The sequence below is a fragment of the Haliotis asinina genome, chromosome 10 (assembly GCF_037392515.1).
Source record: "Haliotis asinina isolate JCU_RB_2024 chromosome 10, JCU_Hal_asi_v2, whole genome shotgun sequence".
NCBI classification, from domain to species: Eukaryota; Metazoa; Mollusca; class Gastropoda; order Lepetellida; family Haliotidae; genus Haliotis; species Haliotis asinina.
In genome coordinates, this window is record NC_090289.1 from 56,369,509 (window position 1) to 56,392,060 (window position 22,552).

Below are 22,552 nucleotides of genomic sequence, written 5' to 3' on the forward strand. Positions count from 1 at the left end.
TGTATAGTTCGTTATTGTGGTCGACCTCAACATAATATTCAAACCTCCCATTTTCATGCACACGCATTTCAAGGACATCGCTGACGTGGATGACGGCGTCAGCTTGGAAACACTGCTAAACACTTACACTATACTTTTGATCTTGAAAATCACACCAACAGCAACAACAGGGTAATGGACGACCGAAGAGAGTAATTACCTCCCTTCTCTACACATTGTGCAAGTTCTATTTTGTGTATTGGAAATATTAACCCTGTCAATTCAGGGCGTAAGAAATTAGTCATTAGACTCATTGTGATGTTCCTCTCCACGGAAATCTTTAGTAAAAGGCGAAAGATTTATCCGAATGGATGAAGAGAAACCAGAGTTAACGTTACAGGCTCCTGTCTTCCCCTACTGAAAATATTTCATCACAACATGTAGGTGTCAGGACATGACTTGTAGCATTTAAATCAACTATTTGGCATTATTGTTTCTTTGATATAGAAAGGGTATCGACACAACCCTTCAATTGATATGATAAGGAGATTGAAGTTGAAAAGGGCTACATGCCGCTGTAGCTTGTCAAATAAATACGGACTTTGCGACTCCCGTGCCCGAGGCAGCCATTTTGAACGTTGGTTCGTCGTCATGTATAGTTCGTTATTGTGGTCGACCTCAACATAATATTCAAACCTCCCATTTTCATGCACACGCATTGCAAAGACATCGCTGACGTGGATGACGGCGTCAGCTTGGAAACACTGCTAAACACTTACACTATACTTTTGATCTTGAAAATCACACAAACAACAACAACAACAGGGTAATGGACGACCGCAGAGAGTAATTACCTCCCTTCTCTACACATTGTGCAAGTTCTATTTTGTGTATTGGAAATATTAACCCTGTCAATTCAGGGCGTAAGAAATTAGTCATTAGACTCATTGTGATGTTCCTCTCCACGGAAATCTTTAGTAAAAGGCGAAAGATTTATCCGAGTGGATGAAGAGAAACCAGAGTTAACGTTACAGGCTCCTGTCTTCCCCTACTGAAAATATTTCATCACAACATGTAGGTGTCAGGACATGACTTGTAGCATTTAAATCAACTATTTGGCATTATTGTTTCTTTGATATAGAAAGGGTATCGACACAACCCTTCAATTGATATGATAAGGAGATTGAAGTTGAAAAGGGCTACATGCCGCTGTAGCTTGTCAAATAAATACGGACTTTGCGACTCCCGTGCCCGAGGCAGCCATTTTGAACGTTGGTTCGTCGTCATGTATAGTTCGTTATTGTGGTCGACCTCAACATAATATTCAAACCTCCCATTTTCATGCACACGCATTGCAAAGACATCGCTGACGTGGATGACGGCGTCAGCTTGGAAACACTGCTAAACACTTACACTATACTTTTGATCTTGAAAATCACACCAACAGCAACAACAGGGTAATGCACGACCGAAGAGAGTACTTACCTCCCTTCTCTACACATTGTGCAAGTTCTATTTTGTGTATTGGAAATATTAACCCTGTCAATTCAGGGCGTAAGAAATTAGTCATTAGACTCATTGTGATGTTCCTCTCCACGGAAATCTTTAGTAAAAGGCGAAAGATTTATCCGAATGGATGAAGAGAAACCAGAGTTAACGTTACAGGCTCCTGTCTTCCCCTACTGAAAATGTTTCATCACAACATGTAGGTGTCAGGACATGACTTGTAGCATTTAAATCAACTATTTGGCATTATTGTTTCTTTGATATAGAAAGGGTATCGACACAACCCTTCAATTGATATGATAAGGAGATTGAAGTTGAAAAGGGCTACATGCCGCTGTAGCTTGTCAAATAAATACGGACTTTGCGACTCCCGTGCCCGAGGCAGCCATTTTGAACGTTGGTTCGTCGTCATGTATAGTTCGTTATTGTGGTCGACCTCAACATAATATTCAAACCTCCCATTTTCATGCACACGCATTGCAAAGACATCGCTGACGTGGATGACGGCGTCAGCTTGGAAACACTGCTAAACACTTACACTATACTTTTGATCTTGAAAATCACACAAACAACAACAACAGGGTAATGGACGACCGAAGAGAGTAATTACCTCCCTTCTCTACACATTGTGCAAGTTCTATTTTGTGTATTGGAAATATTAACCCTGTCAATTCAGGGCGTAAGAAATTAGTCATTAGACTCATTGTGATGTTCCTCTCCACGGAAATCTTTAGTAAAAGGGGAAAGATTTATCCGAATGGATGAAGAGAAACCAGAGTTAACGTTACAGGCTCCTATCTTCCCCTACTGAAAATATTTCATCACAACATGTAAGTGTCAGGACATGACTTGTAGCATTTAAATCAACTATTTGACATTATTGTTTCTTTGATATAGAAAGGGTATCGACACAACCCTTCAATTGATATGATAAGGAGATTGAAGTTGAAAAGGGCTACATGCCGCTGTAGCTTGTCAAATAAATACGGACTTTGCGACTCCCGTGCCCGAGGCAGCCATTTTGAACGTTGGTTCGTCGTCATGTATAGTTCGTTATTGTGGTCGACCTCAACATAATATTCAAACCTCCCATTTTCATGCACACGCATTGCAAGGACATCGCTGACGTGGATGACGGCGTCAGCTTGGAAACACTGCTAAACACTTACACTATACTTTTGATCTTGAAAATCACACAAACAACAACAACAGGGTAATGGACGACCGAAGAGAGTAATTACCTCCCTTCTCTACACATTGTGCAAGTTCTATTTTGTGTATTGGAAATATTAACCCTGTCAATTCAGGGCGTAAGAAATTAGTCATTAGACTCATTGTGATGTTCCTCTCCACGGAAATCTTTAGTAAAAGGCGAAAGATTTATCCGAATGGATGAAGAGAAACCAGAGTTAACGTTACAGGCTCCTGTCTTCCCCTACTGAAAATATTTCATCACAACATGTAGGTGTCAGGACATGACTTGTAGCATTTAAATCAACTATTTGGCATTATTGTTTCTTTGATATAGAAAGGGTATCGACACAACCCTTCAATTGATATGATAAGGAGATTGAAGTTGAAAAGGGCTACATGCCGCTGTAGCTTGTCAAATAAATACGGACTTTGCGACTCCCGTGCCCGAGGCAGCCATTTTGAACGTTGGTTCGTCGTCATGTATAGTTCGTTATTGTGGTCGACCTCAACATAATATTCAAACCTCCCATTTTCATGCACACGCATTGCAAAGACATCGCTGACGTGGATGACGGCGTCAGCTTGGAAACACTGCTAAACACTTACACTATACTTTTGATCTTGAAAATCACACCAACAGCAACAACAGGGTAATGGACGACCGAAGAGAGTAATTACCTCCCTTCTCTACACATTGTGCAAGTTCTATTTTGTGTATTGGAAATATTAACCCTGTCAATTCAGGGCGTAAGAAATTAGTCATTAGACTCATTGTGATGTTCCTCTCCACGGAAATCTTTAGTAAAAGGCGAAAGATTTATCCGAATGGATGAAGAGAAACCAGAGTTAACGTTACAGGCTCCTGTCTTCCCCTACTGAAAATATTTCATCACAACATGTAGGTGTCAGAACATGACTTGTAGCATTTAAATCAACTATTTGGCATTATTGTTTCTTTGATATAGAAAGGGTATCGACACAACCCTTCAATTGATATGATAAGGAGATTGAAGTTGAAAAGGGCTACATGCCGCTGTAGCTTGTCAAATAAATACGGACTTTGCGACTCCCGTGCCCGAGGCAGCCATTTTGAACGTTGGTTCGTCGTCATGTATAGTTCGTTATTGTGGTCGACCTCAACATAATATTCAAACCTCCCATTTTCATGCACACGCATTGCAAAGACATCGCTGACGTGGATGACGGCGTCAGCTTGGAAACACTGCTAAACACTTACACTATACTTTTGATCTTGAAAATCACACCAACAGCAACAACAGGGTAATGCACGACCGAAGAGAGTACTTACCTCCCTTCTCTACACATTGTGCAAGTTCTATTTTGTGTATTGGAAATATTAACCCTGTCAATTCAGGGCGTAAGAAATTAGTCATTAGACTCATTGTGATGTTCCTCTCCACGGAAATCTTTAGTAAAAGGCGAAAGATTTATCCGAATGGATGAAGAGAAACCAGAGTTAACGTTACAGGCTCCTGTCTTCCCCTACTGAAAATGTTTCATCACAACATGTAGGTGTCAGGACATGACTTGTAGCATTTAAATCAACTATTTGGCATTATTGTTTCTTTGATATAGAAAGGGTATCGACACAACCCTTCAATTGATATGATAAGGAGATTGAAGTTGAAAAGGGCTACATGCCGCTGTAGCTTGTCAAATAAATACGGACTTTGCGACTCCCGTGCCCGAGGCAGCCATTTTGAACGTTGGTTCGTCGTCATGTATAGTTCGTTATTGTGGTCGACCTCAACATAATATTCAAACCTCCCATTTTCATGCACACGCATTGCAAAGACATCGCTGACGTGGATGACGGCGTCAGCTTGGAAACACTGCTAAACACTTACACTATACTTTTGATCTTGAAAATCACACAAACAACAACAACAGGGTAATGGACGACCGAAGAGAGTAATTACCTCCCTTCTCTACACATTGTGCAAGTTCTATTTTGTGTATTGGAAATATTAACCCTGTCAATTCAGGGCGTAAGAAATTAGTCATTAGACTCATTGTGATGTTCCTCTCCACGGAAATCTTTAGTAAAAGGCGAAAGATTTATCCGAATGGATGAAGAGAAACCAGAGTTAACGTTACAGGCTCCTATCTTCCCCTACTGAAAATATTTCATCACAACATGTAAGTGTCAGGACATGACTTGTAGCATTTAAATCAACTATTTGACATTATTGTTTCTTTGATATAGAAAGGGTATCGACACAACCCTTCAATTGATATGATAAGGAGATTGAAGTTGAAAAGGGCTACATGCCGCTGTAGCTTGTCAAATAAATACGGACTTTGCGACTCCCGTGCCCGAGGCAGCCATTTTGAACGTTGGTTCGTCGTCATGTATAGTTCGTTATTGTGGTCGACCTCAACATAATATTCAAACCTCCCATTTTCATGCACACGCATTGCAAGGACATCGCTGACGTGGATGACGGCGTCAGCTTGGAAACACTGCTAAACACTTACACTATACTTTTGATCTTGAAAATCACACAAACAACAACAACAGGGTAATGGACGACCGAAGAGAGTAATTACCTCCCTTCTCTACACATTGTGCAAGTTCTATTTTGTGTATTGGAAATATTAACCCTGTCAATTCAGGGCGTAAGAAATTAGTCATTAGACTCATTGTGATGTTCCTCTCCACGGAAATCTTTAGTAAAAGGCGAAAGATTTATCCGAATGGATGAAGAGAAACCAGAGTTAACGTTACAGGCTCCTGTCTTCCCCTACTGAAAATATTTCATCACAACATGTAGGTGTCAGGACATGACTTGTAGCATTTAAATCAACTATTTGGCATTATTGTTTCTTTGATATAGAAAGGGTATCGACACAACCCTTCAATTGATATGATAAGGAGATTGAAGTTGAAAAGGGCTACATGCCGCTGTAGCTTGTCAAATAAATACGGACTTTGCGACTCCCGTGCCCGAGGCAGCCATTTTGAACGTTGGTTCGTCGTCATGTATAGTTCGTTATTGTGGTCGACCTCAACATAATATTCAAACCTCCCATTTTCATGCACACGCATTGCAAGGACATCGCTGACGTGGATGACGGCGTCAGCTTGGAAACACTGCTAAACACTTACACTATACTTTTGATCTTGAAAATCACACCAACAGCAACAACAGGGTAATGGACGACCGAAGAGAGTAATTACCTCCCTTCTCTACACATTGTGCAAGTTCTATTTTGTGTATTGGAAATATTAACCCTGTCAATTCAGGGCGTAAGAAATTAGTCATTAGACTCATTGTGATGTTCCTCTCCACGGAAATCTTTAGTAAAAGGCGAAAGATTTATCCGAATGGATGAAGAGAAACCAGAGTTAACGTTACAGGCTCCTGTCTTCCCCTACTGAAAATATTTCATCACAACATGTAGGTGTCAGAACATGACTTGTAGCATTTAAATCAACTATTTGGCATTATTGTTTCTTTGATATAGAAAGGGTATCGACACAACCCTTCAATTGATATGATAAGGAGATTGAAGTTGAAAAGGGCTACATGCCGCTGTAGCTTGTCAAATAAATACGGACTTTGCGACTCCCGTGCCCGAGGCAGCCATTTTGAACGTTGGTTCGTCGTCATGTATAGTTCGTTATTGTGGTCGACCTCAACATAATATTCAAACCTCCCATTTTCATGCACACGCATTGCAAAGACATCGCTGACGTGGATGACGGCGTCAGCTTGGAAACACTGCTAAACACTTACACTATACTTTTGATCTTGAAAATCACACCAACAACAACAACAGGGTAATGGACGACCGAAGAGAGTAATTACCTCCCTTCTCTACACATTGTGCAAGTTCTATTTTGTGTATTGGAAATATTAACCCTGTCAATTCAGGGCGTAAGAAATTAGTCATTAGACTCATTGTGATGTTCCTCTCCACGGAAATCTTTAGTAAAAGGCGAAAGATTTATCCGAATGGATGAAGAGAAACCAGAGTTAACGTTACAGGCTCCTGTCTTCCCCTACTGAAAATATTTCATCACAACATGTAGGTGTCAGGACATGACTTGTAGCATTTAAATCAACTATTTGGCATTATTGTTTCTTTGATATAGAAAGGGTATCGACACAACCCTTCAATTGATATGATAAGGAGATTGAAGTTGAAAAGGGCTACATGCCGCTGTAGCTTGTCAAATAAATACGCACTTTGCGACTCCCGTGCCCGAGGCAGCCATTTTGAACGTTGGTTCGTCGTCATGTATAGTTCGTTATTGTGGTCGACCTCAACATAATATTCAAACCTCCCATTTTCATGCACACGCATTGCAAGGACATCGCTGACGTGGATGACGGCGTCAGCTTGGAAACACTGCTAAACACTTACACTATACTTTTGATCTTGAAAATCACACCAACAGCAACAACAGGGTAATGGACGACCGAAGAGAGTAATTACCTCCCTTCTCTACACATTGTGCAAGTTCTATTTTGTGTATTGGAAATATTAACCCTGTCAATTCAGGGCGTAAGAAATTAGTCATTAGACTCATTGTGATGTTCCTCTCCACGGAAATCTTTAGTAAAAGGCGAAAGATTTATCCGAATGGATGAAGAGAAACCAGAGTTAACGTTACAGGCTCCTGTCTTCCCCTACTGAAAATATTTCATCACAACATGTAGGTGTCAGGACATGACTTGTAGCATTTAAATCAACTATTTGGCATTATTGTTTCTTTGATATAGAAAGGGTATCGACACAACCCTTCAATTGATATGATAAGGAGATTGAAGTTGAAAAGGGCTACATGCCGCTGTAGCTTGTCAAATAAATACGGACTTTGCGACTCCCGTGCCCGAGGCAGCCATTTTGAACGTTGGTTCGTCGTCATGTATAGTTCGTTATTGTGGTCGACCTCAACATAATATTCAAACCTCCCATTTTCATGCACACGCATTGCAAAGACATCGCTGACGTGGATGACGGCGTCAGCTTGGAAACACTGCTAAACACTTACACTATACTTTTGATCTTGAAAATCACACAAACAACAACAACAACAGGGTAATGGACGACCGCAGAGAGTAATTACCTCCCTTCTCTACACATTGTGCAAGTTCTATTTTGTGTATTGGAAATATTAACCCTGTCAATTCAGGGCGTAAGAAATTAGTCATTAGACTCATTGTGATGTTCCTCTCCACGGAAATCTTTAGTAAAAGGCGAAAGATTTATCCGAGTGGATGAAGAGAAACCAGAGTTAACGTTACAGGCTCCTGTCTTCCCCTACTGAAAATATTTCATCACAACATGTAGGTGTCAGGACATGACTTGTAGCATTTAAATCAACTATTTGGCATTATTGTTTCTTTGATATAGAAAGGGTATCGACACAACCCTTCAATTGATATGATAAGGAGATTGAAGTTGAAAAGGGCTACATGCCGCTGTAGCTTGTCAAATAAATACGGACTTTGCGACTCCCGTGCCCGAGGCAGCCATTTTGAACGTTGGTTCGTCGTCATGTATAGTTCGTTATTGTGGTCGACCTCAACATAATATTCAAACCTCCCATTTTGATGCACACGCATTGCAAAGACATCGCTGACGTGGATGACGGCGTCAGCTTGGAAACACTGCTAAACACTTACACTATACTTTTGATCTTGAAAATCACACCAACAGCAACAACAGGGTAATGCACGACCGAAGAGAGTACTTACCTCCCTTCTCTACACATTGTGCAAGTTCTATTTTGTGTATTGGAAATATTAACCCTGTCAATTCAGGGCGTAAGAAATTAGTCATTAGACTCATTGTGATGTTCCTCTCCACGGAAATCTTTAGTAAAAGGCGAAAGATTTATCCGAGTGGATGAAGAGAAACCAGAGTTAACGTTACAGGCTCCTGTCTTCCCCTACTGAAAATATTTCATCACAACATGTAGGTGTCAGGACATGACTTGTAGCATTTAAATCAACTATTTGGCATTATTGTTTTTTTTTATATAGAAAGGGTATCGACACAACCCTTCAATTGATATGATAAGGAGATTGAAGTTGAAAAGGGCTACATGCCGCTGTAGCTTGTCAAATAAATACGGACTTTGCGACTCCCGTGCCCGAGGCAGCCATTTTTAACGTTGGTTCGCCGTCATGTATAGTTCGTTATTGTGGTGGACCTCAACATAATATTCAAACCTCCCATTTTCATGCACACGCATTGCAAAGACATCGCTGACGTGGATGACGGCGTCAGCTTGGAAACACTGCTAAACACTTACACTATACTTTTGATCTTGAAAATCACACAAACAACAACAACAGGGTAATGGACGACCGAAGAGAGTAATTACCTCCCTTCTCTACACATTGTGCAAGATCTATTTTGTGTATTGGAAATATTAACCCTGTCAATTCAGGGCGTAAGAAATTAGTCATTAGACTCATTGTGTTGTTCCTCTCCACGGAAATCTTTAGTAAAAGGCGAAAGATTTATCCGAATGGATGAAGAGAAACCAGAGTTAACGTTACAGGCTCCTATCTTCCCCTACTGAAAATATTTCATCACAACATGTAGGTGTCAGGACATGACTTGTAGCATTTAAATCAACTATTTGGCATTATTGTTTTTTTTGATATAGAAAGGGTATCGACACAACCCTTCAATTGATATGATAAGGAGATTGAAGTTGAAAAGGGCTACATGCCGCTGTAGCTTGTCAAATAAATACGGACTTTGCGACTCCCGTGCCCGAGGCAGCCATTTTGAACGTTGGTTCGTCGTCATGTATAGTTCGTTATTGTGGTCGACCTCAACATAATATTCAAACCTTCCATTTTCATGCACACGCATTGCAAGGACATCGCTGACGTGGATGACGGCGTCAGCTTGGAAACACTGCTAAACACTTACACTATACTTTTGATCTTGAAAATCACACCAACAGCAACAACAGGGTAATGCACGACCGAAGAGGGTAATTACCTCCCTTCTCTACACATTGTGCAAGTTCTATTTTGTGTATTGGAAATATTAACCCTGTCAATTCAGGGCGTAAGAAATTAGTCATTAGACTCATTGTGTTGTTCCTCTCCACGGAAATCTTTAGTAAAAGGCGAAAGATTTATCCGAATGGATGAAGAGAAACCAGAGTTAACGTTACAGGCTCCTATCTTCCCCTACTGAAAATATTTCATCACAACATGTAGGTGTCAGGACATGACTTGTAGCATTTAAATCAACTATTTGGCATTTTTGTTTTTTTTTATATAGAAAGGGTATCGACACAACCCTTCAATTGATATGATAAGGAGATTGAAGTTGAAAAGGGCTACATGCCGCTGTAGCTTGTCAAATAAATACGGACTTTGCGACTCCCGTGCCCGAGGCAGCCATTTTGAACGTTGGTTCGTCGTCATGTATAGTTCGTTATTGTGGTCGACCTCAACATAATATTCAAACCTTCCATTTTCATGCACACGCATTGCAAGGACATCGCTGACGTGGATGACGGCGTCAGCTTGGAAACACTGCTAAACACTTACACTATACTTTTGATCTTGAAAATCACACCAACAGCAACAACAGGGTAATGCACGACCGCAGAGAGTACTTACCTCCCTTCTCTACACATTGTGCAAGTTCTATTTTGTGTATTGGAAATATTAACCCTGTCAATTCAGGGCGTAAGAAATTAGTCATTAGACTCATTGTGTTGTTCCTCTCCACGGAAATCTTTAGTAAAAGGCGAAAGATTTATCCGAATGGATGAAGAGAAACCAGAGTTAACGTTACAGGCTCCTATCTTCCCCTACTGAAAATATTTCATCACAACATGTAGGTGTCAGGACATGACTTGTAGCATTTAAATCAACTATTTGGCATTATTGTTTTTTTTGATATAGAAAGGGTATCGACACAACCCTTCAATTGATATGATAAGGAGATTGAAGTTGAAAAGGGCTACATGCCGCTGTAGCTTGTCAAATAAATACGGACTTTGCGACTCCCGTGCCCGAGGCAGCCATTTTGAACGTTGGTTCGTCGTCATGTATAGTTCGTTATTGTGGTCGACCTCAACATAATATTCAAACCTTCCATTTTCATGCACACGCATTGCAAGGACATCGCTGACGTGGATGACGGCGTCAGCTTGGAAACACTGCTAAACACTTACACTATACTTTTGATCTTGAAAATCACACCAACAGCAACAACAGGGTAATGCACGACCGAAGAGGGTAATTACCTCCCTTCTCTACACATTGTGCAAGTTCTATTTTGTGTATTGGAAATATTAACCCTGTCAATTCAGGGCGTAAGAAATTAGTCATTAGACTCATTGTGATGTTCCTCTCCACGGAAATCTTTAGTAAAAGGCGAAAGATTTATCCGAATGGATGAAGAGAAACCAGAGTTAACGTTACAGGCTCCTATCTTCCCCTACTGAAAATATTTCATCACAACATGTAGGTGTCAGGACATGACTTGTAGCATTTGAATCAACTATTTGGCATTATTGTTTTTTTTGATATAGAAAGGGTATCGACACAACCCTTCAATTGATATGATAAGGAGATTGAAGTTGAAAAGGGCTACATGCCGCTGTAGCTTGTCAAATAAATACGGACTTTGCGACTCCCGTGCCCGAGGCAGCCATTTTGAACGTTGGTTCGTCGTCATGTATAGTTCGTTATTGTGGTCGACCTCAACATAATATTCAAACCTTCCATTTTCATGCACACGCATTGCAAGGACATCGCTGACGTGGATGACGGCGTCAGCTTGGAAACACTGCTAAACACTTACACTATACTTTTGATCTTGAAAATCACACCAACAGCAACAACAGGGTAATGCACGACCGAAGAGGGTAATTACCTCCCTTCTCTACACATTGTGCAAGTTCTATTTTGTGTATTGGAAATATTAACCCTGTCAATTCAGGGCGTAAGAAATTAGTCATTAGACTCATTGTGATGTTCCTCTCCACGGAAATCTTTAGTAAAAGGCGAAAGATTTATCCGAATGGATGAAGAGAAACCAGAGTTAACGTTACAGGCTCCTATCTTCCCCTACTGAAAATATTTCATCACAACATGTAGGTGTCAGGACATGACTTGTAGCATTTAAATCAACTATTTGGCATTATTGTTTTTTTTTATATAGAAAGGGTATCGACACAACCCTTCAATTGATATGATAAGGAGATTGAAGTTGAAAAGGGCTACATGCCGCTGTAGCTTGTCAAATAAATACGGACTTTGCGACTCCCGTGCCCGAGGCAGCCATTTTGAACGTTGGTTCGTCGTCATGTATAGTTCGTTATTGTGGTCGACCTCAACATAATATTCAAACCTTCCATTTTCATGCACACGCATTGCAAGGACATCGCTGACGTGGATGACGGCGTCAGCTTGGAAACACTGCTAAACACTTACACTATACTTTTGATCTTGAAAATCACACCAACAGCAACAACAGGGTAATGCACGACCGCAGAGAGTACTTACCTCCCTTCTCTACACATTGTGCAAGTTCTATTTTGTGTATTGGAAATATTAACCCTGTCAATTCAGGGCGTAAGAAATTAGTCATTAGACTCATTGTGATGTTCCTCTCCACGGAAATCTTTAGTAAAAGGCGAAAGATTTATCCGAATGGATGAAGAGAAACCAGAGTTAACGTTACAGGCTCCTGTCTTCCCCTACTGAAAATATTTCATCACAACATGTAGGTGTCAGGACATGACTTGTAGCATTTAAATCAACTATTTGGCATTATTGTTTCTTTGATATAGAAAGGGTATCGACACAACCCTTCAATTGATATGATAAGGAGATTGAAGTTGAAAAGGGCTACATGCCGCTGTAGCTTGTCAAATAAATACGGACTTTGCGACTCCCGTGCCCGAGGCAGCCATTTTTAACGTTGGTTCGTCGTCATGTATAGTTCGTTATTGTGGTGGACCTCAACATAATATTCAAACCTCCCATTTTCATGCACACGCATTGCAAAGACATCGCTGACGTGGATGACGGCGTCAGCTTGGAAACACTGCTAAACACTTACACTATACTTTTGATCTTGAAAATCACACAAACAACAACAACAGGGTAATGGACGACCGAAGAGAGTAATTACCTCCCTTCTCTACACATTGTGCAAGATCTATTTTGTGTATTGGAAATATTAACCCTGTCAATTCAGGGCGTAAGAAATTAGTCATTAGACTCATTGTGATGTTCCTCTCCACGGAAATCTTTAGTAAAAGGCGAAAGATTTATCCGAATGGATGAAGAGAAACCAGAGTTAACGTTACAGGCTCCTATCTTCCCCTACTGAAAATATTTCATCACAACATGTAGGTGTCAGGACATGACTTGTAGCATTTAAATCAACTATTTGGCATTATTGTTTTTTTTTATATAGAAAGGGTATCGACACAACCCTTCAATTGATATGATAAGGAGATTGAAGTTGAAAAGGGCTACATGCCGCTGTAGCTTGTCAAATAAATACGGACTTTGCGACTCCCGTGCCCGAGGCAGCCATTTTGAACGTTGGTTCGTCGTCATGTATAGTTCGTTATTGTGGTCGACCTCAACATAATATTCAAACCTTCCATTTTCATGCACACGCATTGCAAGGACATCGCTGACGTGGATGACGGCGTCAGCTTGGAAACACTGCTAAACACTTACACTATACTTTTGATCTTGAAAATCACACCAACAGCAACAACAGGGTAATGCACGACCGAAGAGGGTAATTACCTCCCTTCTCTACACATTGTGCAAGTTCTATTTTGTGTATTGGAAATATTAACCCTGTCAATTCAGGGCGTAAGAAATTAGTCATTAGACTCATTGTGATGTTCCTCTCCACGGAAATCTTTAGTAAAAGGCGAAAGATTTATCCGAATGGATGAAGAGAAACCAGAGTTAACGTTACAGGCTCCTATCTTCCCCTACTGAAAATATTTCATCACAACATGTAGGTGTCAGGACATGACTTGTAGCATTTAAATCAACTATTTGGCATTATTGTTTTTTTTTATATAGAAAGGGTATCGACACAACCCTTCAATTGATATGATAAGGAGATTGAAGTTGAAAAGGGCTACATGCCGCTGTAGCTTGTCAAATAAATACGGACTTTGCGACTCCCGTGCCCGAGGCAGCCATTTTGAACGTTGGTTCGTCGTCATGTATAGTTCGTTATTGTGGTGGACCTCAACATAATATTCAAACCTCCCATTTTCATGCACACGCATTGCAAAGACATCGCTGACGTGGATGACGGCGTCAGCTTGGAAACACTGCTAAACACTTACACTATACTTTTGATCTTGAAAATCACACAAACAACAACAACAGGGTAATGGACGACCGAAGAGAGTAATTACCTCCCTTCTCTACACATTGTGCAAGATCTATTTTGTGTATTGGAAATATTAACCCTGTCAATTCAGGGCGTAAGAAATTAGTCATTAGACTCATTGTGATGTTCCTCTCCACGGAAATCTTTAGTAAAAGGCGAAAGATTTATCCGAATGGATGAAGAGAAACCAGAGTTAACGTTACAGGCTCCTATCTTCCCCTACTGAAAATATTTCATCACAACATGTAGGTGTCAGGACATGACTTGTAGCATTTAAATCAACTATTTGGCATTATTGTTTTTTTTTATATAGAAAGGGTATCGACACAACCCTTCAATTGATATGATAAGGAGATTGAAGTTGAAAAGGGCTACATGCCGCTGTAGCTTGTCAAATAAATACGGACTTTGCGACTCCCGTGCCCGAGGCAGCCATTTTGAACGTTGGTTCGTCGTCATGTATAGTTCGTTATTGTGGTCGACCTCAACATAATATTCAAACCTTCCATTTTCATGCACACGCATTGCAAGGACATCGCTGACGTGGATGACGGCGTCAGCTTGGAAACACTGCTAAACACTTACACTATACTTTTGATCTTGAAAATCACACCAACAGCAACAACAGGGTAATGCACGACCGAAGAGGGTAATTACCTCCCTTCTCTACACATTGTGCAAGTTCTATTTTGTGTATTGGAAATATTAACCCTGTCAATTCAGGGCGTAAGAAATTAGTCAGACTCATTCTGATGTTCCTCTCCACGGAAATCTTTAGTAAAAGGCGAAAGATTTATCCGAATGGATGAAGAGAAACCAGAGTTAACGTTACAGGCTCCTATCTTCCCCTACTGAAAATATTTCATCACAACATGTAGGTGTCAGGACATGACTTGTAGCATTTAAATCAACTATTTGGCATTATTGTTTTTTTTTATATAGAAAGGGTATCGACACAACCCTTCAATTGATATGATAAGGAGATTGAAGTTGAAAAGGGCTACATGCCGCTGTAGCTTGTCAAATAAATACGGACTTTGCGACTCCCGTGCCCGAGGCAGCCATTTTGAACGTTGGTTCGTCGTCATGTATAGTTCGTTATTGTGGTGGACCTCAACATAATATTCAAACCTCCCATTTTCATGCACACGCATTGCAAAGACATCGCTGACGTGGATGACGGCGTCAGCTTGGAAACACTGCTAAACACTTACACTATACTTTTGATCTTGAAAATCACACAAACAACAACAACAGGGTAATGGACGACCGAAGAGAGTAATTACCTCCCTTCTCTACACATTGTGCAAGATCTATTTTGTGTATTGGAAATATTAACCCTGTCAATTCAGGGCGTAAGAAATTAGTCATTAGACTCATTGTGATGTTCCTCTCCACGGAAATCTTTAGTAAAAGGCGAAAGATTTATCCGAATGGATGAAGAGAAACCAGAGTTAACGTTACAGGCTCCTATCTTCCCCTACTGAAAATATTTCATCACAACATGTAGGTGTCAGGACATGACTTGTAGCATTTAAATCAACTATTTGGCATTATTGTTTTTTTTTATATAGAAAGGGTATCGACACAACCCTTCAATTGATATGATAAGGAGATTGAAGTTGAAAAGGGCTACATGCCGCTGTAGCTTGTCAAATAAATACGGACTTTGCGACTCCCGTGCCCGAGGCAGCCATTTTGAACGTTGGTTCGTCGTCATGTATAGTTCGTTATTGTGGTCGACCTCAACATAATATTCAAACCTTCCATTTTCATGCACACGCATTGCAAGGACATCGCTGACGTGGATGACGGCGTCAGCTTGGAAACACTGCTAAACACTTACACTATACTTTTGATCTTGAAAATCACACCAACAGCAACAACAGGGTAATGCACGACCGAAGAGGGTAATTACCTCCCTTCTCTACACATTGTGCAAGTTCTATTTTGTGTATTGGAAATATTAACCCTGTCAATTCAGGGCGTAAGAAATTAGTCATTAGACTCATTGTGATGTTCCTCTCCACGGAAATCTTTAGTAAAAGGCGAAAGATTTATCCGAATGGATGAAGAGAAACCAGAGTTAACGTTACAGGCTCCTATCTTCCCCTACTGAAAATATTTCATCACAACATGTAGGTGTCAGGACATGACTTGTAGCATTTAAATCAACTATTTGGCATTATTGTTTTTTTTTATATAGAAAGGGTATCGACACAACCCTTCAATTGATATGATAAGGAGATTGAAGTTGAAAAGGGCTACATGCCGCTGTAGCTTGTCAAATAAATACGGACTTTGCGACTCCCGTGCCCGAGGCAGCCATTTTGAACGTTGGTTCGTCGTCATGTATAGTTCGTTATTGTGGTCGACCTCAACATAATATTCAAACCTTCCATTTTCATGCACACGCATTGCAAGGACATCGCTGACGTGGATGACGGCGTCAGCTTGGAAACACTGCTAAACACTTACACTATACTTTTGATCTTGAAAATCACACCAACAGCAACAACAGGGTAATGCACGACCGAAGAGGGTAATTACCTCCCTTCTCTACACATTGTGCAAGTTCTATTTTGTGTATTGGAAATATTAACCCTGTCAATTCAGGGCGTAAGAAATTAGTCATTAGACTCATTGTGATGTTCCTCTCCACGGAAATCTTTAGTAAAAGGCGAAAGATTTATCCGAATGGATGAAGAGAAACCAGAGTTAACGTTACAGGCTCCTATCTTCCCCTACTGAAAATATTTCATCACAACATGTAGGTGTCAGGACATGACTTGTAGCATTTAAATCAACTATTTGGCATTATTGTTTTTTTTTATATAGAAAGGGTATCGACACAACCCTTCAATTGATATGATAAGGAGATTGAAGTTGAAAAGGGCTACATGCCGCTGTAGCTTGTCAAATAAATACGGACTTTGCGACTCCCGTGCCCGAGGCAGCCATTTTGAACGTTGGTTCGTCGTCATGTATAGTTCGTTATTGTGGTCGACCTCAACATAATATTCAAACCTTCCATTTTCATGCACACGCATTGCAAGGACATCGCTGACGTGGATGACGGCGTCAGCTTGGAAACACTGCTAAACACTTACACTATACTTTTGATCTTGAAAATCACACCAACAGCAACAACAGGGTAATGCACGACCGCAGAGAGTACTTACCTCCCTTCTCTACACATTGTGCAAGTTCTATTTTGTGTATTGGAAATATTAACCCTGTCAATTCAGGGCGTAAGAAATTAGTCATTAGACTCATTGTGATGTTCCTCTCCACGGAAATCTTTAGTAAAAGGCGAAAGATTTATCCGAATGGATGAAGAGAAACCAGAGTTAACGTTACAGGCTCCTGTCTTCCCCTACTGAAAATATTTCATCACAACATGTAGGTGTCAGGACATGACTTGTAGCATTTAAATCAACTATTTGACATTATTGTTTCTTTGATATAGAAAGGGTATCGACACAACCCTTCAATTGATATGATAAGGAGATTGAAGTTGAAAAGGGCTACATGCCGCTGTAGCTTGTCAAATAAATACGGACTTTGCGACTCCCGTGCCCGAGGCAGCCATTTTTAACGTTGGTTCGTCGTCATGTATAGTTCGTTATTGTGGTCGACCTCAACATAATATTCAAACCTCCCATTTTCATGCACACGCATTGCAAAGACATCGCTGACGTGGATGACGGCGTCAGCTTGGAAACACTGCTAAACACTTACACTATACTTTTGATCTTGAAAATCACACCAACAGCAACAACAGGGTAATGGACGACCGAAGAGAGTAATTACCTCCCTTCTCTACACATTGTGCAAGATCTATTTTGTGTATTGGAAATATTAACCCTGTCAATTCAGGGCGTAAGAAATTAGTCATTAGACTCATTGTGATGTTCCTCTCCACGGAAATCTTTAGTAAAAGGCGAAAGATTTATCCGAATGGATGAAGAGAAACCAGAGTTAACGTTACAGGCTCCTATCTTCCCCTACTGAAAATATTTCATCACAACATGTAGGTGTCAGGACATGACTTGTAACATTTAAATCAACTATTTGGCACTATTGTTTTTTTTTATATAGAAAGGGTATCGACACAACCCTTCAATTGATATGATAAGGAGATTGAAGTTGAAAAGGGCTACATGCCGCTGTAGCTTGTCAAATAAATACGGACTTTGCGACTCCCGTGCCCGAGGCAGCCATTTTGAACGTTGGTTCGTCGTCATGTATAGTTCGTTATTGTGGTCGACCTCAACATAATATTCAAACCTTCCATTTTCATGCACACGCATTGCAAGGACATCGCTGACGTGGATGACGGCGTCAGCTTGGAAACACTGCTAAACACTTACACTATACTTTTGATCTTGAAAATCACACCAACAGCAACAACAGGGTAATGCACGACCGCAGAGAGTACTTACCTCCCTTCTCTACACATTGTGCAAGTTCTATTTTGTGTATTGGAAATATTAACCCTGTCAATTCAGGGCGTAAGAAATTAGTCATTAGACTCATTGTGATGCTCCTCTCCACGGAAATCTTTAGTAAAAGGCGAAAGATTCATCCGAATGGATGAAGAGAAACCAGAGTTAACGTTACAGGCTCCTGTCTTCCCCTACTGAAAATATTTCATCACAACATGTAGGTGTCAGGACATGACTTGTAGCATTTAAATCAACTATTTGGCATTATTGTTTCTTTGATATAGAAAGGGTATCGACACAACCCTTCAATTGATATGATAAGGAGATTGAAGTTGAAAAGGGCTACATGCCGCTGTAGCTTGTCAAATAAATACGGACTTTGCGACTCCCGTGCCCGAGGCAGCCATTTTGAACGTTGGTTCGTCGTCATGTATAGTTCGTTATTGTGGTCGACCTCAACATAATATTCAAACCTCCCATTTTCATGCACACGCATTGCAAAGACATCGCTGACGTGGATGACGGCGTCAGCTTGGAAACACTGCTAAACACTTACACTATACTTTTGATCTTGAAAATCACACAAACAACAACAACAGGGTAATGGACGACCGAAGAGAGTAATTACCTCCCTTCTCTACACATTGTGCAAGATCTATTTTGTGTATTGGAAATATTAACCCTGTCAATTCAGGGCGTAAGAAATTAGTCATTAGACTCATTGTGATGTTCCTCTCCACGGAAATCTTTAGTAAAAGGCGAAAGATTTATCCGAATGGATGAAGAGAAACCAGAGTTAACGTTACAGGCTCCTATCTTCCCCTACTGAAAATATTTCATCACAACATGTAGGTGTCAGGACATGACTTGTAGCATTTGAATCAACTATTTGGCATTATTGTTTTTTTTTATATAGAAAGGGTATCGACACAACCCTTCAATTGATATGATAAGGAGATTGAAGTTGAAAAGGGCTACATGCCGCTGTAGCTTGTCAAATAAATACGGACTTTGCGACTCCCGTGCCCGAGGCAGCCATTTTGAACGTTGGTTCGTCGTCATGTATAGTTCGTTATTGTGGTCGACCTCAACATAATATTCAAACCTTCCATTTTCATGCACACGCATTGCAAGGACATCGCTGACGTGGATGACGGCGTCAGCTTGGAAACACTGCTAAACACTTACACTATACTTTTGATCTTGAAAATCACACCAACAGCAACAACAGGGTAATGCACGACCGAAGAGAGTACTTACCTCCCTTCTCTACACATTGTGCAAGTTCTATTTTGTGTATTGGAAATATTAACCCTGTCAATTCAGGGCGTAAGAAATTAGTCATTAGACTCATTGTGATGTTCCTCTCCACGGAAATCTTTAGTAAAAGGCGAAAGATTTATCCGAATGGATGAAGAGAAACCAGAGTTAACGTTACAGGCTCCTGTCTTCCCCTACTGAAAATATTTCATCACAACATGTAGGTGTCAGGACATGACTTGTAGCATTTAAATCAACTATTTGGCATTATTGTTTCTTTGATATAGAAAGGGTATCGACACAACCCTTCAATTGATATGATAAGGAGATTGAAGTTGAAAAGGGCTACATGCCGCTGTAGCTTGTCAAATAAATACGGACTTTGCGACTCCCGTGCCCGAGGCAGCCATTTTTAACGTTGGTTCGTCGTCATGTATAGTTCGTTATTGTGGTGGACCTCAACATAATATTCAAACCTCCCATTTTCATGCACACGCATTGCAAAGACATCGCTGACGTGGATGACGGCGTCAGCTTGGAAACACTGCTAAACACTTACACTATACTTTTGATCTTGAAAATCACACAAACAACAACAACAGGGTAATGGACGACCGAAGAGAGTAATTACCTCCCTTCTCTACACATTGTGCAAGATCTATTTTGTGTATTGGAAATATTAACCCTGTCAATTCAGGGCGTAAGAAATTAGTCATTAGACTCATTGTGATGTTCCTCTCCACGGAAATCTTTAGTAAAAGGCGAAAGATTTATCCGAATGGATGAAGAGAAACCAGAGTTAACGTTACAGGCTCCTATCTTCTCCTACTGAAAATATTTCATCACAACATGTAGGTGTCAGGACATGACTTGTAGCATTTAAATCAACTATTTGGCATTATTGTTTTTTTTTATATAGAAAGGGTATCGACACAACCCTTCAATTGATATGATAAGGAGATTGAAGTTGAAAAGGGCTACATGCCGCTGTAGCTTGTCAAATAAATACGGACTTTGCGACTCCCGTGCCCGAGGCAGCCATTTTTAACGTTGGTTCGTCGTCATGTATAGTTCGTTATTGTGGTCGACCTCAACATAATATTCAAACCTTCCATTTTCATGCACACGCATTGCAAGGACATTGCTGACGTGGATGACGGCGTCAGCTTGGAAACACTGCTAAACACTTACACTATACTTTTGATCTTGAAAATCACACCAACACCAACAACAGGGTAATGGACGACCGAAGAGAGTAATTACCTCCCTTCTCTACACATTGTGCAAGATCTATTTTGTGTATTGGAAATATTAACCCTGTCAATTCAGGGCGTAAGAAATTAGTCATTAGACTCATTGTGATGTTCCTCTCCACGGAAATCTTTAGTAAAAGGCGAAAGATTTATCCGAATGGATGAAGAGAAACCAGAGTTAACGTTACAGGCTCCTATCTTCCCCTACTGAAAATATTTCATCACAACATGTAGGTGTCAGGACATGACTTGTAGCATTTAAATCAACTATTTGGCACTATTGTTTTTTTTTATATAGAAAGGGTATCGACACAACCCTTCAATTGATATGATAAGGAGATTGAAGTTGAAAAGGGCTACATGCCGCTGTAGCTTGTCAAATAAATACGGACTTTGCGACTCCCGTGCCCGAGGCAGCCATTTTGAACGTTGGTTCGTCGTCATGTATAGTTCGTTATTGTGGTCGACCTCAACATAATATTCAAACCTTCCATTTTCATGCACACGCATTGCAAGGACATCGCTGACGTGGATGACGGCGTCAGCTTGGAAACACTGCTAAACACTTACACTATACTTTTGATCTTGAAAATCACACCAACAGCAACAACAGGGTAATGCACGACCGCAGAGAGTACTTACCTCCCTTCTCTACACATTGTGCAAGTTCTATTTTGTGTATTGGAAATATTAACCCTGTCAATTCAGGGCGTAAGAAATTAGTCATTAGACTCATTGTGATGTTCCTCTCCACGGAAATCTTTAGTAAAAGGCGAAAGATTCATCCGAATGGATGAAGAGAAACCAGAGTTAACGTTACAGGCTCCTGTCTTCCCCTACTGAAAATATTTCATCACAACATGTAGGTGTCAGGACATGACTTGTAGCATTTAAATCAACTATTTGGCATTATTGTTTCTTTGATATAGAAAGGGTATCGACACAACCCTTCAATTGATATGATAAGGAGATTGAAGTTGAAAAGGGCTACATGCCGCTGTAGCTTGTCAAATAAATACGGACTTTGCGACTCCCGTGCCCGAGGCAGCCATTTTTAACGTTGGTTCGTCGTCATGTATAGTTCGTTATTGTGGTGGACCTCAACATAATATTCAAACCTCCCATTTTCATGCACACGCATTGCAAAGACATCGCTGACGTGGATGACGGCGTCAGCTTGGAAACACTGCTAAACACTTACACTATACTTTTGATCTTGAAAATCACACAAACAACAACAACAGGGTAATGGACGACCGAAGAGAGTAATTACCTCCCTTCTCTACACATTGTGCAAGATCTATTTTGTGTATTGGAAATATTAACCCTGTCAATTCAGGGCGTAAGAAATTAGTCATTAGACTCATTGTGATGTTCCTCTCCACGGAAATCTTTAGTAAAAGGCGAAAGATTTATCCGAATGGATGAAGAGAAACCAGAGTTAACGTTACAGGCTCCTATCTTCTCCTACTGAAAATATTTCATCACAACATGTAGGTGTCAGGACATGACTTGTAGCAT

At 40.5% G+C, this 22,552-nt stretch overlaps 36 non-coding genes across 36 annotated transcripts; all 36 read right to left on the reverse strand.

Annotated features, from left to right (window-relative positions):
* Nucleotides 1–249: 249 nt before the first annotated feature.
* Nucleotides 250–370, reverse strand: LOC137255025 (U5 spliceosomal RNA). The gene has a single exon (XR_010954378.1). It is a non-coding gene; the product is annotated as a U5 spliceosomal RNA (small nuclear RNA).
* A 513-nt stretch (nucleotides 371–883) lies between these two features.
* Nucleotides 884–1,004, reverse strand: LOC137255110 (U5 spliceosomal RNA). The gene has a single exon (XR_010954459.1). It is a non-coding gene; the product is annotated as a U5 spliceosomal RNA (small nuclear RNA).
* A 510-nt stretch (nucleotides 1,005–1,514) lies between these two features.
* Nucleotides 1,515–1,635, reverse strand: LOC137255026 (U5 spliceosomal RNA). The gene has a single exon (XR_010954379.1). It is a non-coding gene; the product is annotated as a U5 spliceosomal RNA (small nuclear RNA).
* A 510-nt stretch (nucleotides 1,636–2,145) lies between these two features.
* LOC137255154 (U5 spliceosomal RNA) lies at nucleotides 2,146–2,266 on the reverse strand. The gene has a single exon (XR_010954500.1). It is a non-coding gene; the product is annotated as a U5 spliceosomal RNA (small nuclear RNA).
* Nucleotides 2,267–2,776: 510 nt separating this feature from the next.
* On the reverse strand, nucleotides 2,777–2,897 carry LOC137255027 (U5 spliceosomal RNA). The gene has a single exon (XR_010954380.1). It is a non-coding gene; the product is annotated as a U5 spliceosomal RNA (small nuclear RNA).
* Nucleotides 2,898–3,407: 510 nt separating this feature from the next.
* Nucleotides 3,408–3,528, reverse strand: LOC137255028 (U5 spliceosomal RNA). The gene has a single exon (XR_010954381.1). It is a non-coding gene; the product is annotated as a U5 spliceosomal RNA (small nuclear RNA).
* A 510-nt stretch (nucleotides 3,529–4,038) lies between these two features.
* On the reverse strand, nucleotides 4,039–4,159 carry LOC137255029 (U5 spliceosomal RNA). The gene has a single exon (XR_010954382.1). It is a non-coding gene; the product is annotated as a U5 spliceosomal RNA (small nuclear RNA).
* A 510-nt stretch (nucleotides 4,160–4,669) lies between these two features.
* Nucleotides 4,670–4,790, reverse strand: LOC137255030 (U5 spliceosomal RNA). The gene has a single exon (XR_010954383.1). It is a non-coding gene; the product is annotated as a U5 spliceosomal RNA (small nuclear RNA).
* Nucleotides 4,791–5,300: 510 nt separating this feature from the next.
* Nucleotides 5,301–5,421, reverse strand: LOC137255033 (U5 spliceosomal RNA). Its single transcript, XR_010954385.1, has one exon. It is a non-coding gene; the product is annotated as a U5 spliceosomal RNA (small nuclear RNA).
* A 510-nt stretch (nucleotides 5,422–5,931) lies between these two features.
* On the reverse strand, nucleotides 5,932–6,052 carry LOC137255034 (U5 spliceosomal RNA). Its single transcript, XR_010954386.1, has one exon. It is a non-coding gene; the product is annotated as a U5 spliceosomal RNA (small nuclear RNA).
* A 510-nt stretch (nucleotides 6,053–6,562) lies between these two features.
* On the reverse strand, nucleotides 6,563–6,683 carry LOC137255035 (U5 spliceosomal RNA). The gene has a single exon (XR_010954387.1). It is a non-coding gene; the product is annotated as a U5 spliceosomal RNA (small nuclear RNA).
* Nucleotides 6,684–7,193: 510 nt separating this feature from the next.
* LOC137255036 (U5 spliceosomal RNA) lies at nucleotides 7,194–7,314 on the reverse strand. Its single transcript, XR_010954388.1, has one exon. It is a non-coding gene; the product is annotated as a U5 spliceosomal RNA (small nuclear RNA).
* Nucleotides 7,315–7,827: 513 nt separating this feature from the next.
* LOC137255111 (U5 spliceosomal RNA) lies at nucleotides 7,828–7,948 on the reverse strand. The gene has a single exon (XR_010954460.1). It is a non-coding gene; the product is annotated as a U5 spliceosomal RNA (small nuclear RNA).
* A 510-nt stretch (nucleotides 7,949–8,458) lies between these two features.
* LOC137255112 (U5 spliceosomal RNA) lies at nucleotides 8,459–8,579 on the reverse strand. The gene has a single exon (XR_010954461.1). It is a non-coding gene; the product is annotated as a U5 spliceosomal RNA (small nuclear RNA).
* Nucleotides 8,580–9,090: 511 nt separating this feature from the next.
* Nucleotides 9,091–9,211, reverse strand: LOC137254972 (U5 spliceosomal RNA). Its single transcript, XR_010954329.1, has one exon. It is a non-coding gene; the product is annotated as a U5 spliceosomal RNA (small nuclear RNA).
* A 511-nt stretch (nucleotides 9,212–9,722) lies between these two features.
* LOC137254984 (U5 spliceosomal RNA) lies at nucleotides 9,723–9,843 on the reverse strand. Its single transcript, XR_010954340.1, has one exon. It is a non-coding gene; the product is annotated as a U5 spliceosomal RNA (small nuclear RNA).
* Nucleotides 9,844–10,354: 511 nt separating this feature from the next.
* Nucleotides 10,355–10,475, reverse strand: LOC137254995 (U5 spliceosomal RNA). Its single transcript, XR_010954351.1, has one exon. It is a non-coding gene; the product is annotated as a U5 spliceosomal RNA (small nuclear RNA).
* Nucleotides 10,476–10,986: 511 nt separating this feature from the next.
* LOC137255037 (U5 spliceosomal RNA) lies at nucleotides 10,987–11,107 on the reverse strand. Its single transcript, XR_010954389.1, has one exon. It is a non-coding gene; the product is annotated as a U5 spliceosomal RNA (small nuclear RNA).
* A 511-nt stretch (nucleotides 11,108–11,618) lies between these two features.
* LOC137255039 (U5 spliceosomal RNA) lies at nucleotides 11,619–11,739 on the reverse strand. The gene has a single exon (XR_010954391.1). It is a non-coding gene; the product is annotated as a U5 spliceosomal RNA (small nuclear RNA).
* A 511-nt stretch (nucleotides 11,740–12,250) lies between these two features.
* On the reverse strand, nucleotides 12,251–12,371 carry LOC137255040 (U5 spliceosomal RNA). Its single transcript, XR_010954392.1, has one exon. It is a non-coding gene; the product is annotated as a U5 spliceosomal RNA (small nuclear RNA).
* Nucleotides 12,372–12,881: 510 nt separating this feature from the next.
* LOC137255041 (U5 spliceosomal RNA) lies at nucleotides 12,882–13,002 on the reverse strand. Its single transcript, XR_010954393.1, has one exon. It is a non-coding gene; the product is annotated as a U5 spliceosomal RNA (small nuclear RNA).
* A 511-nt stretch (nucleotides 13,003–13,513) lies between these two features.
* Nucleotides 13,514–13,634, reverse strand: LOC137255042 (U5 spliceosomal RNA). Its single transcript, XR_010954394.1, has one exon. It is a non-coding gene; the product is annotated as a U5 spliceosomal RNA (small nuclear RNA).
* Nucleotides 13,635–14,145: 511 nt separating this feature from the next.
* LOC137255043 (U5 spliceosomal RNA) lies at nucleotides 14,146–14,266 on the reverse strand. The gene has a single exon (XR_010954395.1). It is a non-coding gene; the product is annotated as a U5 spliceosomal RNA (small nuclear RNA).
* A 511-nt stretch (nucleotides 14,267–14,777) lies between these two features.
* On the reverse strand, nucleotides 14,778–14,895 carry LOC137255139 (U5 spliceosomal RNA). Its single transcript, XR_010954486.1, has one exon. It is a non-coding gene; the product is annotated as a U5 spliceosomal RNA (small nuclear RNA).
* A 511-nt stretch (nucleotides 14,896–15,406) lies between these two features.
* Nucleotides 15,407–15,527, reverse strand: LOC137255045 (U5 spliceosomal RNA). The gene has a single exon (XR_010954397.1). It is a non-coding gene; the product is annotated as a U5 spliceosomal RNA (small nuclear RNA).
* A 511-nt stretch (nucleotides 15,528–16,038) lies between these two features.
* On the reverse strand, nucleotides 16,039–16,159 carry LOC137255046 (U5 spliceosomal RNA). The gene has a single exon (XR_010954398.1). It is a non-coding gene; the product is annotated as a U5 spliceosomal RNA (small nuclear RNA).
* A 511-nt stretch (nucleotides 16,160–16,670) lies between these two features.
* On the reverse strand, nucleotides 16,671–16,791 carry LOC137255047 (U5 spliceosomal RNA). The gene has a single exon (XR_010954399.1). It is a non-coding gene; the product is annotated as a U5 spliceosomal RNA (small nuclear RNA).
* A 511-nt stretch (nucleotides 16,792–17,302) lies between these two features.
* On the reverse strand, nucleotides 17,303–17,423 carry LOC137255048 (U5 spliceosomal RNA). The gene has a single exon (XR_010954400.1). It is a non-coding gene; the product is annotated as a U5 spliceosomal RNA (small nuclear RNA).
* A 510-nt stretch (nucleotides 17,424–17,933) lies between these two features.
* On the reverse strand, nucleotides 17,934–18,054 carry LOC137255049 (U5 spliceosomal RNA). Its single transcript, XR_010954401.1, has one exon. It is a non-coding gene; the product is annotated as a U5 spliceosomal RNA (small nuclear RNA).
* A 511-nt stretch (nucleotides 18,055–18,565) lies between these two features.
* LOC137255152 (U5 spliceosomal RNA) lies at nucleotides 18,566–18,686 on the reverse strand. Its single transcript, XR_010954498.1, has one exon. It is a non-coding gene; the product is annotated as a U5 spliceosomal RNA (small nuclear RNA).
* A 510-nt stretch (nucleotides 18,687–19,196) lies between these two features.
* Nucleotides 19,197–19,317, reverse strand: LOC137255050 (U5 spliceosomal RNA). The gene has a single exon (XR_010954402.1). It is a non-coding gene; the product is annotated as a U5 spliceosomal RNA (small nuclear RNA).
* A 511-nt stretch (nucleotides 19,318–19,828) lies between these two features.
* Nucleotides 19,829–19,949, reverse strand: LOC137255051 (U5 spliceosomal RNA). The gene has a single exon (XR_010954403.1). It is a non-coding gene; the product is annotated as a U5 spliceosomal RNA (small nuclear RNA).
* Nucleotides 19,950–20,459: 510 nt separating this feature from the next.
* LOC137255052 (U5 spliceosomal RNA) lies at nucleotides 20,460–20,580 on the reverse strand. The gene has a single exon (XR_010954404.1). It is a non-coding gene; the product is annotated as a U5 spliceosomal RNA (small nuclear RNA).
* Nucleotides 20,581–21,091: 511 nt separating this feature from the next.
* Nucleotides 21,092–21,212, reverse strand: LOC137255053 (U5 spliceosomal RNA). Its single transcript, XR_010954405.1, has one exon. It is a non-coding gene; the product is annotated as a U5 spliceosomal RNA (small nuclear RNA).
* A 511-nt stretch (nucleotides 21,213–21,723) lies between these two features.
* On the reverse strand, nucleotides 21,724–21,844 carry LOC137255133 (U5 spliceosomal RNA). The gene has a single exon (XR_010954480.1). It is a non-coding gene; the product is annotated as a U5 spliceosomal RNA (small nuclear RNA).
* Nucleotides 21,845–22,354: 510 nt separating this feature from the next.
* On the reverse strand, nucleotides 22,355–22,475 carry LOC137255054 (U5 spliceosomal RNA). The gene has a single exon (XR_010954406.1). It is a non-coding gene; the product is annotated as a U5 spliceosomal RNA (small nuclear RNA).
* Between the last annotated feature and the right edge of the window lie 77 nt (nucleotides 22,476–22,552).